General features: G+C 36.4%; 1 long non-coding RNA gene across 2 annotated transcripts in view; it reads right to left on the bottom strand.

Moving 5' to 3' along the window:
• Positions 1-386: 386 nt before the first annotated feature.
• The window catches only part of LOC117098085, a 57,488-nt gene continuing 39,064 nt past the window's right edge, over positions 387-18,810 (bottom strand). Inside the window, exons 4-6 of one of the 2 annotated variants that reach the window (XR_004443167.1) lie at positions 8,537-8,583; positions 6,118-6,238; positions 387-601 (exon numbers count right to left, since the gene is read on the bottom strand). This is a non-coding gene — a long non-coding RNA (uncharacterized LOC117098085). Of the gene's footprint in view, positions 602-3,013; positions 3,130-6,117; positions 6,239-8,536; positions 8,584-18,810 lie in introns of those variants that run through there. The other variant, XR_004443166.1, reaches the window with a different exon arrangement.

Here is an 18,810-nt window from a genome sequence, read left to right as displayed (position 1 = left end):
CAGCTTGCGGAAAATTTTCTTTAAAATGTTATTTAGTCTGGTTTAGTAATTCAATAAATACTAAGCATTTATTCAGTATGACACATAGCATATTGGTTCTCCTCAGTACCTTAGAAAGTCGACCAAAGTTTCAAAGTTCCCAGGTCATCCATCAACTGCCTACAGATCCATTGGAGTATTTTAATCAAAGGGAGTAATTTGATTTCAGACTCAGGATGCTGTTCTTTGTACCTGATGATCCGGAACCCTGGGTCAGGTTGCCCAGGGTAGCAGCAACAGTAGTCAGTAGACCTAACTCCACTTTAGGGCTGCTACAAGGAGCTACCTGTACAGTTTCCTACTCCATTCCAAAGCTCTAGCACAGTATGAGTGAGCCAAACAATCACCACAGAATAAAAGAGCCTTTTAATTAGTGTAGATATTGAATCTGCAGACTCTGGGACTCAGATTGGTAAAGGGCAATACGCTGTTAGGTATCTGGAACTTAATCATGGAGGAGACGGCACTCCTCTGCAAGGCTCCTAGTGGCACCAGACACAGGAACAAGCTGTAACATTTGGACTTACTATGTCAGTCCACAATATACTCCCACTGAAAAAGCCTAGAAGAGAGAAGCGTATTTTCCATGCTCCTTCCCTTTACTTCATTTTCTTTTCTGTCTCATAAAATAACATTCATATAAAGTATAGCAACTTTAAACTCACTGTGAATGTCATGGTGGAGAATGGCGAGGTATTTTTCTGATATGACCTAGCATAGATATATTACAGATTTCTCCCTGTCTACAAGTCATATATGCTTGGAGGGACCTTCTGGATCAGCTAGTGTGACATACTCAATTTACAGGAGAGGTTGAGCTTTGGAAGGTTAAGACCCATGGCAAATTAATGGCAGCACAGACTACAATTTCCTATCTAATGAATTTTCTCTATGTTGTACTGATTAAGCAATTGAGGAGTTAAGCCGCTGAGAAGGTCACAAATACACAAACATATACATATACACTCAGGCATACACACATTAAGTTGGAGTGTGAAAGAAACTGAGACCAACATCACTTATACTCTGATTAATGGCAGTTTCTCTTCCTAAATGGAAACTGGATGGACCAGTTTTGTATTTCCGTTTTTTTAAAGCTGCAATGAAATGACTGAATTGATCCATCCTCATTATGCACACCCAGTCTTAGTTGCATACACTATCCTAAAACTCCATTAACATCTACTGAAATATGGGGTCTTGTACAACTCTCTATTAAGTGGCATTGAAATTAGAATTAACAAAGCAGAATGGGATCAACCATGCAAGGTTTCCAGAAAGGTAGATCTTTAAGATCTTTAAGATGGTAAGAGTAATACATCAACGTAGAAAAATGAGGATAAACAGCTTCTAAAAACATAGAAGTGGAAACAATCAAATGGTATGAGAAAGGTGGAAAGCAAATAGTCTTGGCTGGGGCAGGGGCAGATACATGGAAATCTGGTAGAAAGTGTTGTGAAAGAGTGGCCACTGTCTCGTCACCATCTAGATACGCATAATGGCATTCTGCCACTTCTACTGCTTATTGCACAGGGCAGTAATCCCAGCAGTGAAAACAATGTGGAGGCACTTAATATTTGTAATATCATATGGGGCAGTTTCCAAAGTTAAATGCATTTCCCCAACGTGGAGTTGGTTAGAACTAATTAACATGAAATCCATTGTACAAAAAGAGAGAGCAGAAGTGCTCACACTTCACTGAGTTTTTCATCTAAGTAATTCTGTGAAATCAAAGCAAGTACTGTACTTGAACTACTCTGTCAGGAACCATATATGCCATGCATTTATTAGCATTTCATGGTTTACCAAGCACATTCACAGATACATTTTGTTTCATCTGACTTTCACATCAATCTTATGAGTTAGGCTATTATTATTCACAACTCACAGATGAACAAAGCCCAGCCTTGAGAAATTCGGTGAGTTGCCTGAGGTCATTCCGCTTGTGGTGTCAGTGCTGGAGCTCAGACCCAGGTTCTGAATCTGAATCAAGTTATCTTTCCACTGAACCATTTCAGGGAATAATGAGGACATCTCCTTGGGCCCACCACCTTGGGTAGCCTTCTGACAAAAGGGACTTCTGTTAAGGTGTTCCTAGCTACCATAAAGAGTTGAATGTTAGACCAGAGCCACCTTCTCTGAAGGACACTTTATAATCTGTCTGTCTGATGGCTCGCCTGGGCAAGTCTGCAATATACAATAAGACAATGGGTCCTATGATGGAGTTTATGTATATAGTCTATGACCCTCTGTGTAGCAAAATGACAACTTGAAGAACTGTTTTAACAGGATTTATTAAAATTTTGACCTTTATGCTTTCTGGGGAAGATGAGTTATGTAGACAGCAAAATGGATTTACTTTTTAATTGGCTTTTCTAAAATAATTTGTCTCATTTTGCATTTAGTCTTCAACTATTGCTCTGATGCCTAAAATTTTATGATTTTACATTTTCTGAGGCAGACATTATTAAAATATTCACTGCTGCTTTATATTTCTCTGCTTTAGTTTCAGTTTCATTTTTAGGAAATTGATAATATTTTCAAATTACATACCAGAGTAATTGTGTCAGTGCAATTTCCTTTTTGTTTTTACTGTATTTACTTCATTCAAGATGCTTTTTGCTTTCTTTACTCAGGTGTGATTTTTTGTATGTGTGCTTTCTAATAATTTTTTCTTGCCCAGTGGCCATTATTATTTTGCCTTGTTCAAAATTCATTCATGTCAATTTCAATGAGATTTTTAAAAGAACTTCAAATATTTGTTCATATTTTACTGTATGAGGCAAGTCCTGTCATTTATCTAATGATGAGCAACATTGCTTCTTTATATGTCTCCCCAAAATAGGTTCTCCCGAGTTCTTCATTTTACCTCAAAGAATCTGAATGACAAGGGAAACTTTAGCAGAAAATAAAATGGTCATCCTATAACTTTTTAAAAAACAGCAATAAATTGTATTATTGGCAGCATAAGAAAAGGTCTGTGGCTGATGACGTTAACAAAGTTGACATAGTGCCATTTGAATTGAATCTACTCCTAGACAAGCATAAGTAGTGTTTACTCAGTCCCAGAAACTGATTCTCAGGTTGAATCTGAAAATAAAAACTCAACAGGTCTGTCAATTTTTATTTTCTTAAATCTCAGGCTGATATTTAAAACCACTGAAAGACAAAATCGGCTGTTTGATAGTAGCAGCATAGCGTTATAGCTCACACACTTCTACTCAGAGAAATATGATGCCCTAAGGACAAAACTTTGACACAGAGCTTAGCTATTTAAAGTTCATAATACCCTGAATTTGTAGAGTATATTTTGGTTTACAAATATTGCTTTGAAACTGGCAGCAACCTTAAGAGGTTTGCAGAGAGCATACACTGTTAATCCCAGTTTAGAGCAAAGAGGAGTGGAGGTCAGTCAGAAGGTCTAAATGACTCACAAAAGGGCAAACAGCTAATTAGAGGAAGATCCAGGTTTCCTAATACCTAGTCCATATTATTTGTACTATTTCGGTTGAGCCATTTTTAAATTTCTATGCTATTAGGATATTTTTAGACCAATAAGAAGGACAATTTAATATGGTCTCTCAAATGTGCTTCTTGCAATGAATATTGTCGTTGTTGGTAGCTTTTATGTGGGAGTATGGAGTGTGGAGTAGGAGGAAATAGGTTTGAATTTTATATAATTACTAACTAGTTTGAAAATACTTCATGACAATGTGACTTTATTTAATATTATTTTCCTTCTACATAGCAGGAGTTCAATTAATTAATTGTGATACTTATTAAAACTGTGAAGTAAATATTTCCACAGAAACTTCCAAAACTTATAAACATATAGGGTTTAAAAACTGGGGATGAGGAAGATACATCATTAGCCCATGTTGTCAAATAAAATATCTAAATACTCACTTTGCACTCTAATCTTCCCCAAGACAGTTTATTTCTTTTTATATCTGAGATTCTATATTCTACTAGACTCTACCTTTGATTTATTTTAAAAGAAATTTTAATAGTAATCAGAATGGAAAGTGAATAACTCAAACTTACCAGAATTGAGAAAGGTTCTAGCTTAGGAAACTTGTCCCTATTCACTCAGGAAATAGAGAGCACTTAATCTAAAGGAAGATGCTTGCTTCCATTCAGGAGGGAGAAGTGCTGTTCTCTGTTGCTTGAGTCTCTCCCCAGCCCAGCGCCTATCCCCTAACCCAACTGCCATCTCCAACTTAGAGAGCAGCTTTAGTAAAACACTCTGGCCTGCATGGAAGAGCAGCAAAGCAATTCCTTTTTAATCAGTTATTCAATATGTCATGCTCCCAGACCAGTGGTATCCACACACTCTGTTAAGGCCAGAAAGACATCTTTATTTGTGAACAACATGTTCCAGGAAGCTCCATACACCTACCATCAGTAAAGCACCACTCAGGACCTTGGGAGCTGGTGACTCAATGTTGTTTGTTCTTTTTTTTTTTTTTCATTGCTGTTTATGGAGGACCATTGTACAAGGAAAATTAAAGCTTAAAAAAGATAGTTCTGCCAATGTTACATTGGTGGAAACTACACTATTGATTCTCATTTGCCTCATGAGTCACCCAGGATTTTTCCCTATTTCCTGTTAATGGAAATTGTCTGATAGAGTTTTAAAGGATAAACTGTGTCTCATGGTCAGGGCAGGCAGAACAGCATTAATGGTGAAAAGCGGGTGGCGTTTGGATAGACTGCCTGGGTTTGGAGCTTGGCTCCACAACTTACTGGTTATGTGACCTTGTGCAAGTTTCCTACCATTTTTGCCTCAAATTCCACATCTATAGATGGAGATGATAATAATACCTACTTAGTAGAGATGTTATGAGGATTATATCGAATAATGCATGTTAAGCTCTTAAAATAGTGTGTAGCGTATGGAAAGTGCTCAACATGTATTTGTCACTATAATCAGCTCAGGTGCCCAACAAGCCCAGTGATAAATATATTTATCTTCAGAAAAACACTTATATGTGACTCTATTATCTCTAATGTATGATGACCACAGAAGTCATAAATCAAAGGTCACCTCAGCACCATGTTAAAAGTATGATCAGGACAATGTACTGAAAGAGCTCTATTCTGTAAGTGAAAAAGACACAGATTTTAATCCATGTTTGCTATTAACTTGCTATGATCTTGGGCAGTTATGCATCTTTTTGTCCCAGTTTTCTGAACTATAAAACTAAGCGAATCTTCCAAAGGCTTATCCAGACTTACTACCCTACAATTACTTGGCCTTTGAGGGATAAAAGAAAAACCTAAATGGTTCAGTAAACTGAAAATAATTCATTCAGTGAATATTTGTGTGCCACATACAGTTGTGGGTCCTAGTTGGGGATAATGATTGGAACAAGACAGACAAGAATTCTGCCCTTCTGGAGTTTGTCATCTAGAGAAGAGAATCCATCAATCGATATAGACCAACAAATACAGAAAAATATTCCAGGTAGTGAAAAGTGCTATGAGGGAACTAACACATGATGAAAGGATATGAAAGAATGGGTTACTTTAGTTTGGGTGGTCAGGAAAGTTCTCTTCAAGATGTTATTTAAGTTGAGAACTGCAGGGCAAGAAGAAGCCAGCTATGTGAAGACTAAGGGAGGACAATTCCAAGCAGAGGGACCAGTGGTTCAAGCCCAAGGTAGAAACTGGTTTGGAGTATCTGGGTGCAAAAGGAAGACAATGAATGGGGGCGAGAGTGGAAGAGTTTCAAGAGGGGAGGTGGACTCCTGTAAGCCTCACAGCTGTGGGGAGGAGTTCAGGTTTCACTCTGAACGTGATGGGAGCCATTGTGTTTTAAATAATGGGGGTTGGGTGGCTTATTCTGATCTGTGGTTTATAGTGTCTTTTTAAAAATAAGGACTGATGCCAGAAACCTCAGTGGTGGTCCAGTCACAATTTTCTGAAGAGAGGGATGAATTACCTACTTTATCAATTCAACAGCCCTGATCCTTTGTCTCAATTTAGCTTTCAACTGAGAGATCATTTGGCAAGTCATATAATTCATAATTGCCTCCTTTTATTATCAGAAAAATAAAAATCAAACTATTTTCTCACCTTATATTTGGAGGTATGACAATAACTGAGATTATGCTGTAAAAGCCCTTTGAGTTGCTTTGCTTTAAGAATAATGTATCTTACACATTTTCTATTCCGTGTTTTAAAATGTTCCATATTCCTATGGAAAATGGAGAGAAGAAAGGTAACAGGGAATGTAGAGTGGATGTCTGCAATAGCCAGTCATCAAAATTACAGGCTCAGAACCAAACTACTAAATTGGTAAGTGCAATCCTGAGAAAGTTACTTAACTCCATCTGTAAAATGGGAATAATAATACTGGTAATAGTACCTTATTCATAGAGTTATTGTGAATGTTAAATGAAATAATGTCCCTATAAAGTACTTAGTTCAGTAATTGGTAAGTAAGTACCCTGTTGATAAAACCAATACTTCTTTTGGTTCTCCGTCATCTACCCTGACCACTCTATTCCCATTTTGGGGGACTCCCACAGTGCTCTGTTTACTGATGCTCTGCCATCCACTATGAAAAATGAGTGCACTGTGACCTAGTCTGGGCCAATCAGGGTAACTATGATGCAAAGATGATGGAGTTACTATGCTTTATTCACGGACAGGCTGTCTCTGCTACACAAGAGATTTGGGTCTGTCCTCCACCAACATCATTCCCACTGCCTCAAGGTGCTTTGGTACCCAAACTATATTATCCAAATGTAATCCTCCAGCATCTTTTTGATACTGTGAACCCTTCATCTCCCACCAATTCATTTCCCCTAGCTTTAGATAGCCAGAGTGAGTTTATTTAGTTACAAACAAATGATTCCTAGGGAATACAGGCTAGAACCTTCCCTCTGGCTCTCCCTCTAGGGCCTTGCTCTCCTCCTCTTATTAAATCTTCTAAGATGACTGAATTGCTAGAAGGCAGCTAGTGATAACATCACAGCTGCCTAGCCTTGCTTAATGTGTAGGCCAGAATCCTGTACAATAGAAAGTCTTCCTTTCTCTACGGAGATTTACAATAACTCTCTCCTCGTCCAAGAAGCAGAAATACAGACTCCTCTCCTTCATGGTGTCATCATACATGGTTATCAAGGCTAGTACTGACCACACTATGTGTTTTACATCAGAATTATTTGAATATGTACCTGTTTCTCCTCTGCACTGTTAGCACCAAGAATGCACGAATTACAGATTACTCATTTTAAAATTAATAGTTGATATACATTTAATTCATTAATATAATCTCCTTTGCAAATTATATCATTGTAGCTAATAGTTAAAACTCTCTTTGACAACTATTTTTAATCCTTGTCCCCTTCACAGCTCCAAGTTAACAAGAGTCATCATATTGGTGTGGGGCTATCAGCCGTGGCTGCCAGACTGTCACTAAACAACCCATCACCCGTGTGAATAACACTTCCTGCCACTGTGCAGTGGGAGGACCTACGTCAGAGGGTATTGTTCCAGGGTCATTGCTATGCATCACAGTGATTATGGAGAAAATAAATAATAGAGAAAGAGAGAGAGTCTGTGTGTGTGTGTATTTGTGTGACTGTGTGTTTGTGTATGTTATGCATTTACATAGAGTATCATACTGGATGTATCACTTTATATAGTTATTTTTTCTCTAACATCATGTCTTGGAGACCTTTCCACTTGTGAATCTACCTCCCTCTTTACAAATGATGGATGGTTTTCCATTGTATGAATATCTCAGAATTGGTTTTGCCAGTCTCTTAATGATGGGCATGTAGGTCATTTCTGAATTTTCACTATTTTTAACAATATATCAGTGAACACTTTGGTACATGCCCCCTTGGGTTCAAGTACACTTTCTAAGATGGAGAAGTGAGAATCACTGGCTTTCTCATGAATTTTGTATCCCTCGCACACTGTCCAGCACAATATCTGGCTTTCAATAAGCTTTCAGGAGATACTTTTTAGATGAATTTGAATAATTAAAGCTCACCTTGTCCGTTCTAGTTCTTGTTTCTCAAACAGAAATCCCATCCAGAGACAATGTGAGCTGAGATGAATACTGCCTATGCTGAGAACAGAGGCACCTCCTAAGTTCTAAAGAAGGCTGGGAAGTCTTTCCACAGACACAATCAGATCCAACAGTAATCGTAAGTTTTAAAAGGCCTCATTGAAACAGGCAGAAAACAAAATTCAAATTAGACCCAAACAGGTATAGCTTCTATAGAAGAAATTACAGACTTTTTTTTACAGCAATCAAATCTATCAGCATCTCTTTTTCTGCAGCCCAAATCCCTCCCATTTAAAGATGAGAAAATTACTGTCCCCATCATAAACATTAAAGGATATTTATGCAGTGTTAATCTGCTCCTCAGTTTCCATACACTTTATATGTCTTCATTTACTTGCAGCAGAGGCACATTAATAGCAAATGCTGAATGATAAATTATTTCTCATGGGAAAGATAGTTAATTTCACTGACCCTCATGTGTCACAATTCAATGCATCACCCTGGTTGAGGAAGCAGACCTGTGGAGAGGAAACCACAAAAAGACAAATCAATGCAAAGCTCTGTGATCCAAGGCTAAGGTCATTTTTAATGGAATAAAAGGCACTCCAGGGCTTTAGTTATTATACCACAATCACATGCCACTGTACCCTCAACTATAATTAGAGCACAATAATACAAATCCTGGGATGTTTTCTTTAATTGGCACTGAAAGCTGAGGGAGGGATGAAAAAGAACTATTTGTCAGCTACTAAGATTTAAAAAGAATAAAATGCAACATAGATTAAATAAAACTATTCATTTTGTGTTTTTTATTACAATTTCTAATTTTGCTTTGCTTGTCCCTACCTAAGCTAATCACCAGATACAAAGCATCCTTCCCCTAAACAATGTTGGAATTAGTGACCCCATTACTGTGGGGTTGCAGACAGCAACGATGAGGCCATCCCTATTTTAGAGGTTATGTAGTCTGACTGCGAGCTTCTTGTTGTTAGGGATCAATCACATCATGCATTGCTTGGGTGGAGAAGCAGCAGAGGCAATGTTGGAGGGAATTGGGTGGCTTACTAAGGCGTGACCTTTATAGGGAGCACAGGAAAACAATGTATGCAAAAAGTTATCCTCCTACTTCAGCCCTGGTGGTTTTCTAGTTCTGCTACCAGCTATCTCCTTCAATAAACATTTTTTCTTAACATGACTTGAGCTAAATTTATTTTCCTGGTACCTTAAAGTCCCTAATTTGAAAAGTAGTTGAGTGTCAAGATTTATGATAATTTATCGTAAGAAATAACCAAGTACTTTCCTGGAGTGTGAGGTTCTCTTCAAGAGTACAACTTTTGTACATTAGCATGGAACCACATTTTCATCTTTTAATTCAAGTTATTTGTTTCTGTCCATATTTCTTTAGCTAAGTGTAATTGAAGTTGTAAGACAGAATTTCATCCACAGAAATATACTTCTCATGAGTAATCTTACCCCACTTGGCTTCTGTTTGGTAAGCAAGGCTACTCCTGACACATGTGGCAGTCTGAAAAGTTCTTATTGAGCCAGACTGTAGAGTTCTTGGAAATCGCATACCATCTTCATGGGAATTATGATTCTACTCAGGCTGGGAGGAGTACATTAACTGAAGCATGTGGGAATATGTTAAATTTAATCCTTTCCAAGTCGTAATTGTTTTTTGAAGAAGGAGAGAAGGAAAAAAGGCTAAACTTAATTCAGATTAAAGGGAAGTAGAGAAAAGAGGATGTGAAAGAAATTATTATTAAGAAAAAAAAAGTGTGTGGAAATGGATGTGAGTTAAATGTTCCCTCTTTGGAGGAAAATGTGGAAAAGGGGAAAAAAAGAAAATTTTCACTAAATTTAAGGAAAGAGTAGTTTCTTTTTATTTTTATTTGCATAACACTCAGATAAGAAAAACATTAATTCGTGGTTCTAATTGTTCTCATGAATAATGTAAATCACTAAATCATAAGTAGTGCTTTGTGCAGTTCTATGGCAATAACTTTGACAATCCTAAGGAAAATGGATTATTTTCTAAGGAAATGTGTAGAGCCAAAATAGCAAAATGGGCTAAAGAAGAGATTGAAAGTTCTAAGAAACAATCATACTATAAGAGATGAAGAGAGATACCAAAGAAGTACTCTCTCTTTGTTCTAGATACCCTACCCAGTTGGATGTATGAGTAGAATTTTTCCCTCAAATATTTCCTGAATAAGTAACTCTAATGTTACTTAAATTATTTCAGAGAATAGAGAATGAAGGGATGCTTCATAACTGATTTACATATAATTAGCAGAAATTATATGTCATTAGTACTTACATATATTAAGGGGGAAAAAAAGATGTTAGATTTGCCTGTAGGACAATTGAAATATATTTATGGCAAAAAGCACTTTTTACAAAGGTTAAAAGGCAAAGCATAAACTTTAAAAATATTTGCAGCATACATGGTACTATATTATTTTCCTTTACACACACTCACACACACATGCACACACACAAACACACATAAACAAATCAGTAAGGAAAATTTTTAAATCTGCATACAAACGTGGGCAAAAGGCATACATAGAAAATTTATGAAGAAATGCAAATACTCCATAGAAATGCTCTACTTATAAGAAATCAAAATGCAACTTAAAACACGACACGAATTTTGGATTTTCAGATCAGCAACAATTAAAAAGGTATTCATCACTATTGAGCAATTAGAGAATAGACTTGCTCATATAATTATGGTGGGAAGGAGTAGACATTAGCATGAATTCTTGAGAACAAAATAGGTATTAGGACATTTAAAATATGCCTATAGCCTTGTCATAGCAACTCTAATTCTTATTATTAAAAAGAATTGTGAAAACTCACAAATAATGGATATATAAGGATGTTTATATTGGTTAAGAACTGCAAATTTATTAAAATATCACCTCTAAACATGCACTTCCTCTATGTCCCAGGAATTACACTCTTGGGTGTGTTTGTCTTAGAAATAAAAACACATTTATACACAAAAACCTGTATACATTCATAGCAGCTTTTTCAGTAATCTCCAAGTACTGGAAACATGCCAGACTCCTTTCAACAGGTGAATAGGTGAACAAACTGTGATTTACCCATACAATGGAATACCATTCAGCAATTTAAAACAATGAACTGTTAGTAGGTACAACTACTTAGATGGGTCATCATGGTGTTATCCTAAATGAAAAAGCCAGTCACAGAAGCTTGCATATTATTTGATTCTATTTATATGACATTCTTGAAATGACAAAAGTATAAAGGTGGAGAAGAGATCAGGGGTTAGAATTGGGTAGAAGAGTGTTACTGTTAAGGGGTAACACAAAGGAGTTTCTTTGTGGTGACGGAACTGTTCTATGTGCTGATTGTGGTGATGTTTACATGAATCTATGCATGTGACAAAATGTCATACAACTACACACACACACATGCACACAAATGAATGCACATAAAAACTGGTAAAAATTCTAATGAGGTCTGCAGCTCAGTTAACAGTATTGTACCAATGTTAATTTCCTGGGCTGATTAAAATGCACTGTGATTATGTAAGATGTTACCACTGGGGAAGCTGGGTGAAGGGTATATGAGAACTCTCTACTCATTTGCAACTTCTCATGAGTATAGAACTATTTTAAAATAACACTTTTTAAAAATATGACTGTTACCTTCCAAATTTTTATGAAATGGTCTCACTTACTTGACGCTTTTCCTATGACTTGGCCCATTTTCCCATTCCAATTTTCATTTGATATCACTCTCTCTCTCTTACTGTTTCTCTGTCTCTCTCTTTTAAAGTACCTCATTCCTCTTGCAAGAGACTTAAAAAATTCAGCTTTTATCTTATTACTCTACTAGATTTTAAGGTTATTGAAGACAAGGACTATGTAATTTGTATCTTAGTATATCTGAATATTTGCCATGTACATTGAATGTAAAAAACACTATTCCAGCATAGTTTATAGTCAATGATGTTTGTTCAGTTAATTTCATTTAACTCAAATTCGTAAATCCTCCCTAGTTGCAAAAGAGTGAAAGGGTATAAAATACTTCCTCCACCACTTCCACTTTGGTGAATGCAGTCCTTAACTTCTCTGAGCATATAAAATGAAGGTAAAAATATTAAAAATACATAAAATATTTAACACATTGTAAAGTTCTCAATAATAATATTTACTGAATTAAACAAAAGCTAAGATTCACTTTTGGTATAGAAGGAAAAAAGAAGTGAGATTTTTCCATATAAAGTCAATCTCTCTGATTCTTTAACTGTGGATATTATGAAAGGTTTGTTATGTAAATTGAATGTTGGTGATGAATATTGTTGTGGGTTTTCTTTGTCATGGCAGCGCCTAATATCAAAAGAAGAGAATCAAATTACCAGGTTTCTATGCTGTGCTATGATTGTACAGATTTTTTTGAGGCACAAGATACAAAATGATCCTGTTGGAAACATTCCTTTCTATATATCCTATTTAAAATAAAAACACACTTTATTGAAGTATGATTGAATACAAATAGCTGTGCATATTTAATGTATTAAATGTTATGACTTAATGAGTTTGAAAACTATCACTACAATCAATGCTATAAACATATCCATCACCTCTAAAAGTTTCTTCTTGCTCTCTTTATTAGTCTTATGTGCAAGAAGAACACTTAAAATAAGGTCAGCATTTCTAGCATAATTTTAATTATACAATACAGTTATGGTTACAGGCACCATGCTGCATAGTACATATCTAAGACTTATTCATCTTGCATAACTTAAACTTTGTTGCCTTTGACCAACACTTTCACATTTCCCCCTGTCCCCAGCCTAGGCAACTACTGTTCTACCCTCTGCTTCTATAAGTCTGATAGATTGCACGTGTAGGTGAGATTTTGTGGTATTTGTCTTTCTGTTCCTCTCTTGTTTCACTCAGCATCATTTCCTCCAGTTTCATCTATGTCACTTATGGCAGAATTTCCTTTTAATAAAAGATGAATACTATTGCACTGTATATACATGTTATATTTTCTTTATCAATTCATCCATGTATGGACTCAGGTTGATTCCATAACTGGGCTATTGTGAATAATAATGCAGTGAACATGGAAGTGCAGATATCTCTTTGACATAGTGATTTCATATCCTTTGGATATATACCGAAAAGTTGGATTGTTTGGTCATATGGTGGTTCTATTTTTAATTTTTTGAGGAACTCCTTACTGTTTTTCACAGTTGCTGCACAATTAACATTCCTACCAACTGTGTATAAGGCTTCCCTTTTCTCCACATCCCCACCAACACTTGTAATCTTTTGTTTTTCGGATAATAGCCATCCTAATACATGGGAAATGACACCTCATTGAGGTTTTAACTTGCATTTCCCTAGTGATTAGTGATGCTAAGCACTTTTTTATATACTTTTTGGCCATTGTATGTGTTCTTTGGAGAAATGTCTATTCAGGATTATTTGTGGGTTTCTTGCTACTGAGTTGTAGAATTAATACTGTCAACATGTCCATACTACTTAAAGTGACCTACAGATTCAATGTAATCCCTATCAAATCCCACGGAAATTTTTTACAAAAATAGAAAAAACAACCCTAAAAATGCACATAGAACCAGAAAAGATGCTGAATAGCGAAAGCAATTTTGAGCAAGAAGAACAAAGCTGGATGCATCACACATCCTGATTTCCAATTATATTACAAAGCTGCAGTAACATGGTACTGGCATAAAAACAGACATATAAACCAATGACACAGAATGAAAATCAAGAAATAAATTTACACATATTTAGTCAACTGAGATTTATTTTTCCAAAAAGAGTTTTATGCTCTACTTAATGCTGCCATACAACTGGTCTTTGATAAGTATACTAAGAATATGCAATAAGAAAAAGTCTCTTCAACAAACGGTGTTCTGAAAACTAGATAGCCACAGGCAAAAGAATGGGATTGAACTCTTATCTTATTCTATATACAAAATCAACACAACATGGATTAAAGACTCAAACAGAAGACCTCAACCCATAAAACTCATAGAAGAAAAGAGGGGAAAAGCTCTTGAGGTAGGCTTTGGCAATACTTATTTTTTGATATAACACCAAGAATACATGAAACAAAAGCAAAAATAGATAAGTGGAATTCTATCAGACTAAAATGCTCTGCAAAACAAAGGAAACGATCAACAAAATGAAAAGGCTACCTATAGAGTGAGATAAAATATTTGCAATCCATATACCTAAAAAGTGTCTAACATCCAATAGTAAGGAACTCCTATAGCTCAATAGCAGACACACACTCACACACACAGAAAACAACAACCACCACCAGAGACCCACCCCAGCCTACTTAAGAGTTTCTTTGGAGTAAGTCAAAGAAGTAAAAGATAAAAGTTTCCCAATGTTTCCCAAACCCTAGCCCTGTATTGGGATGGATGTAAAACTCTCATGCTGCCATGTTCTCACATCCTTAGTTAGGAAATTCTCCATCATACCCTGCTATTTTGATGGATTAAAAGAAGAAACAACATTCTCTTATTTACACTTAAAAATAACTTTTTCTCTCATAAAGAAAAATAGGTAATTTAATATATCTTTGTCAAAAGACTTTTCAGCAGAGGTCATATAAATTCATGTAAGTAGCACCTCAGATAACAGCACAGGATTTGTTGAATAGTCAACCTTCTATGACAAGTGAATGACAGAGGCATAATTTTATCTTGCTCGTTTCTAAGAGTGTATTGAGCTACTGTTTATAAGCTATTGCCAGGGCCAAATCCAACCATGCTTTAAAGACCTATGCTATAAAGATTAAACGGTTTTACAATTGAGTTTCCTTTCATACTGAGTTCTTTTTAAGAAAAATAACAGAATAAAGTATGAACATAAAAACCTGGGTTCTTTCTTTTGTCCTCCTAGAAGTCTTGACTTGTTTTTTTAACTCTGATTTTCTTTTTTTTTTTTTTTTTTTTTTTTTGTGACGGAGTCTTGCTCTGCCACCCAGGCTGGAGTGCAGTGGCCGGCTCTCAGCTCACTGCAAGCTCCGCCTCCCGGGTTCACGCCATTCTCCTGTCTCAGCCTCCCGAGTAGCTGGGACTACAGGCGCCCGCCTCGTCGCCCGGCTAGTTTTTTGTATTTTTTAGTAGAGACGGGGTTTCACCGTATTAGCCAGGATGGTCTCGATCTCCTGACCTCGTGATCCGCCCATCTCGGCCTCCCAAAGTGCTGGGATTACAGGCTTGAGCCACCGCGCCCGGCCAACTCTGATTTTCTTTGGACAACAGAAATAGCTTGAGGTCAGTAGTCTGTGACTTTGCCTCATTTTGCTAACTGATATAAAATGCCATTTGGGTGTGGCTGTATGGAATGGATTCCTAGATAGGAAATCAAAATTCCTACCCTGTGGGCCTTATTAATGTCAGCTATGGAGCAAAACAAGGACTATTGATTCTTCATTAGATAACATGATTTTAATCATTCATGGGATGCTTGAAGCAGGTTTATTTTTCCATTGTATCTCATGATCAACAGAGCAGGCTGATTGTTCATTCATTCAAGATACTTGCCTAATATTGTAATTAAACTTACCCTGTAATGAGAATTAGATAGTAAGTTTTTTGTGCAATAGCATTTCTCACAATCTTATTTATATAATAGTGAAAACGTAGAGGGGGAAATACTTTTTAAAAAGTGTGATGGCTATTTCCTAGTCTAGATATACTCCACACCCTCTTCATTGAACTCTCTTCCAAGGATGGCTGACCTCTGTGGGCTCTATGTCAAAGATTTCTTTGCACTCTGACTGAATTTGACAAACTGAATTTGACCAAGGAGAAGCAGCATCAGGAGACTGGAAGGCAGAAGCAGAGAGAAATTGGGGTGTATATTTCCCTTGTTCCCTCCCTGCCAAGCTTGTACCAGAGATCTACTCTGACAGCTATACCTCTCTGAGGATTCTGACAACCATTCTACCCCACTCCCTCTCAAGCTTGGATGATAATGACTCCCAGTGCTTTATCATTGCCTTTTGGTATCCTTGACCATGCCCATACATCTGTGAATTATCCTTTTATAAAGTCCTGTTGGTTGTACCATTTGGGTGGGTCACCTATTTTCTAATAGGACCCTGACTAATACAATATGGGAATAAATTATATTTAATATAGCCATATGATGAGATATTATATAATCATTAAACATATTTTACAAATACTTAACTTTATAAGAAAATGCTCAGAATAAGGAAAAAAGGATATATAATGATGACAAGAGTATGACTTCAATTTTGAAAAGAAAAAGTGTGTGTGATATGTGTGTGCATGTGTAAGTAAAAAAATTTAAAGACTAAAAAGAGATATACTGAACTATTAGTTAAGAGCTTATATAATTGATAAATTTGAGAAATGTTTTCTTATTTATGCTAGTATTTTCCAAGTTACCTATTATATGCTTATATTGTTTTATAGTCAAATTTATAAATAAGCTCTTTCTTAAATATTTATATCTATCTATATGAGTGTGTCTCAGTCCATTGTGTTGCTATATAGGATTACCCGAGGGCGGGCAATTTATAAAAAATCAATATTTATTTGGCTTATGATTTTGCACGCTGTACAAGAATCAGAGTGCTGGCATCTGCTTCTAGCAAGGGACTCAGGCTGCTTCCACCCTTGATGGAAGCAAAGGGGAGCTGGTGGTTGCAGATCACATGGTGAAGAGAGGAAGAACAAGAGGAGAAAGCGTCAGGTTTTTTCCAACAATCAGTTCTAAGAACTAAGAACTAAGAATAAGAACTCACTCTCTCTCCGGAGAATGATACCAAGCCATTCGTGAGAAATCCACTCCACTCCCCCCAACATGATCCAAACACCTCCCACCAGGCCCTGTCTCCACCACTGGGGATCAGATTTCAACATGAAACTTGAAAGGACCAAACAAACCATTTCCAAACCATAGAAATATGTATATATGGTTTCTTCATCTAACACTGGAATTGTTGGTAAAGGATAGGCCATACCATTTTGTTTAAAGTATGCTTTAGCTAAGGACATGGATTCTATTGTCTAATAATGCCGTATGGTTTCTAAGCACAAAGCCATTAGAAAAAACTAAATGAAAAAGATATTTAGTAAAAATTTTACAGAAGAAAAAGGTTGTATACGCTTCTATAAAATTAGAATGTTTCAAGACTTTAAACAGAACATAACACTTACTTATAGAGGACAGTAATTATTAAAGCAATAGTAACAAAGCCACTTATTTTTCATAGCCCTTTTCATTTTAAAATCTTTTGTATATACAATAGTCTATTTTCTTTTTCTAATAACCCAGGGAGGCTTTTGTGTACCCCCACAATAAAATTTTGAGTACCATGCAACACTTCACATTCTTGTAATTTGAAACTGTAGAACCCACTTGCACATGTCAGTTTTCAGAGCTGACTAAAAGTGACTAGCAAAACTATAAACTACTTTGACCTGAATGTTTGTGTCCCCACAAATGCCGTATGTTGAAGTCTACTCCCCAGTGTAATGGTGTTAGGAGCTTAGGCTTTTGGGGTCATTAGGCCATGAGGGCAGGGCCTTCTGAATGGGATTAGTGTCATTATCAGAGTTGCCTTGTTCCTTTGGTTATATGAGCCTACAGCAAAAAGATTAGCCATCTAGCAAACAACCTTCATTAGACACTGATCTGTTGGTACCTTAGTCTTAGGCTTCCCAGCCACTAGAACTGTGAGAAATAAATTTCTGTTGTTTGTAAACCACTCAGTCTATGTTGTTTGTTATAGCAGCCTGAACAGACTAAGACACAGAATGTGGATAACTGAATATGGCTCAGAAAAACTTGAGTTTTTGTAGTTCAATCAGTCTCAGTCACTGCTGTATCTCTGGCTCATGTCTTTAAATTTTATTTCACTAAAATAGATAGTCTTTGTACAAAGTAAAAAATAAAAGAGTTAGATTAAGTAAAAACTTTCTTATTCCCCAATACCAATCTCATCTCTCTGGTCCTGTGGTTTAACAGCTATTAAGAAATGGTTTAATGTGTGTTATTTCACATGTTTTTATGAGGCATCTGTGTGTGTCTGTGTGTGTGTGTGTGTGTTTGGTTTCTGGGTGGGTAGGTGGTTATGTGGGTACTTCTTTTAATGCAAATTAAAGTCTTTTCTATTCACCTTGTTCTGTAATCTAGGTTTTATATATATATATATATATTTTTTATTATACTTTAAGTTCTAGGGTACATGTGTACAATGTGCAGGTTTGTTACATATGTATGCATGTGCCATGTTGGTGTGCTGCACCCATTAACTCGTCATTTACATTAGGTATATCTCCTAATGCTATCCCTCCCTCCTACCCCCTCCCCACAATAGGACTTGGTGTGTGATGTTCCCCTTCCTGTGTCCAAGTGATCTCATTGTTCAGTTCCCACCTGTGAGTGAGAACATGGGGTATTTGGTTTTCTGTTCTTGCAATAGTTTGCTGAGAATCATGGTTTCCAGCTGCATCTATGTCCCTACAAAGGACACAAACTCACCCTTTTTTATGGTTGCATAGTATTCCATGTTGTATATGTGCTACATTTTCTTAATCCAGTCTGTCACAGATGGACATTTGGGTTGATTCCAAGTCTTTGCTATTGTGAATAGTGCCGCAATAAACATACGTGTGCATGTGTCTTTATAGCAGCATGACTTATAATCCTTTGGGTATATCCCCAGTAATGGGATGGCTG

This window comes from Trachypithecus francoisi, unplaced genomic scaffold (assembly GCF_009764315.1).
Source record: "Trachypithecus francoisi isolate TF-2019V2 unplaced genomic scaffold, Tfra_2.0 Lachesis_group15, whole genome shotgun sequence".
In the NCBI taxonomy this organism is placed as follows: domain Eukaryota; kingdom Metazoa; phylum Chordata; class Mammalia; order Primates; family Cercopithecidae; genus Trachypithecus; species Trachypithecus francoisi.
The sequence above is the reverse complement of the archived record's forward strand: the minus strand, read 5'-3'. Positions and strand labels throughout refer to the sequence as shown.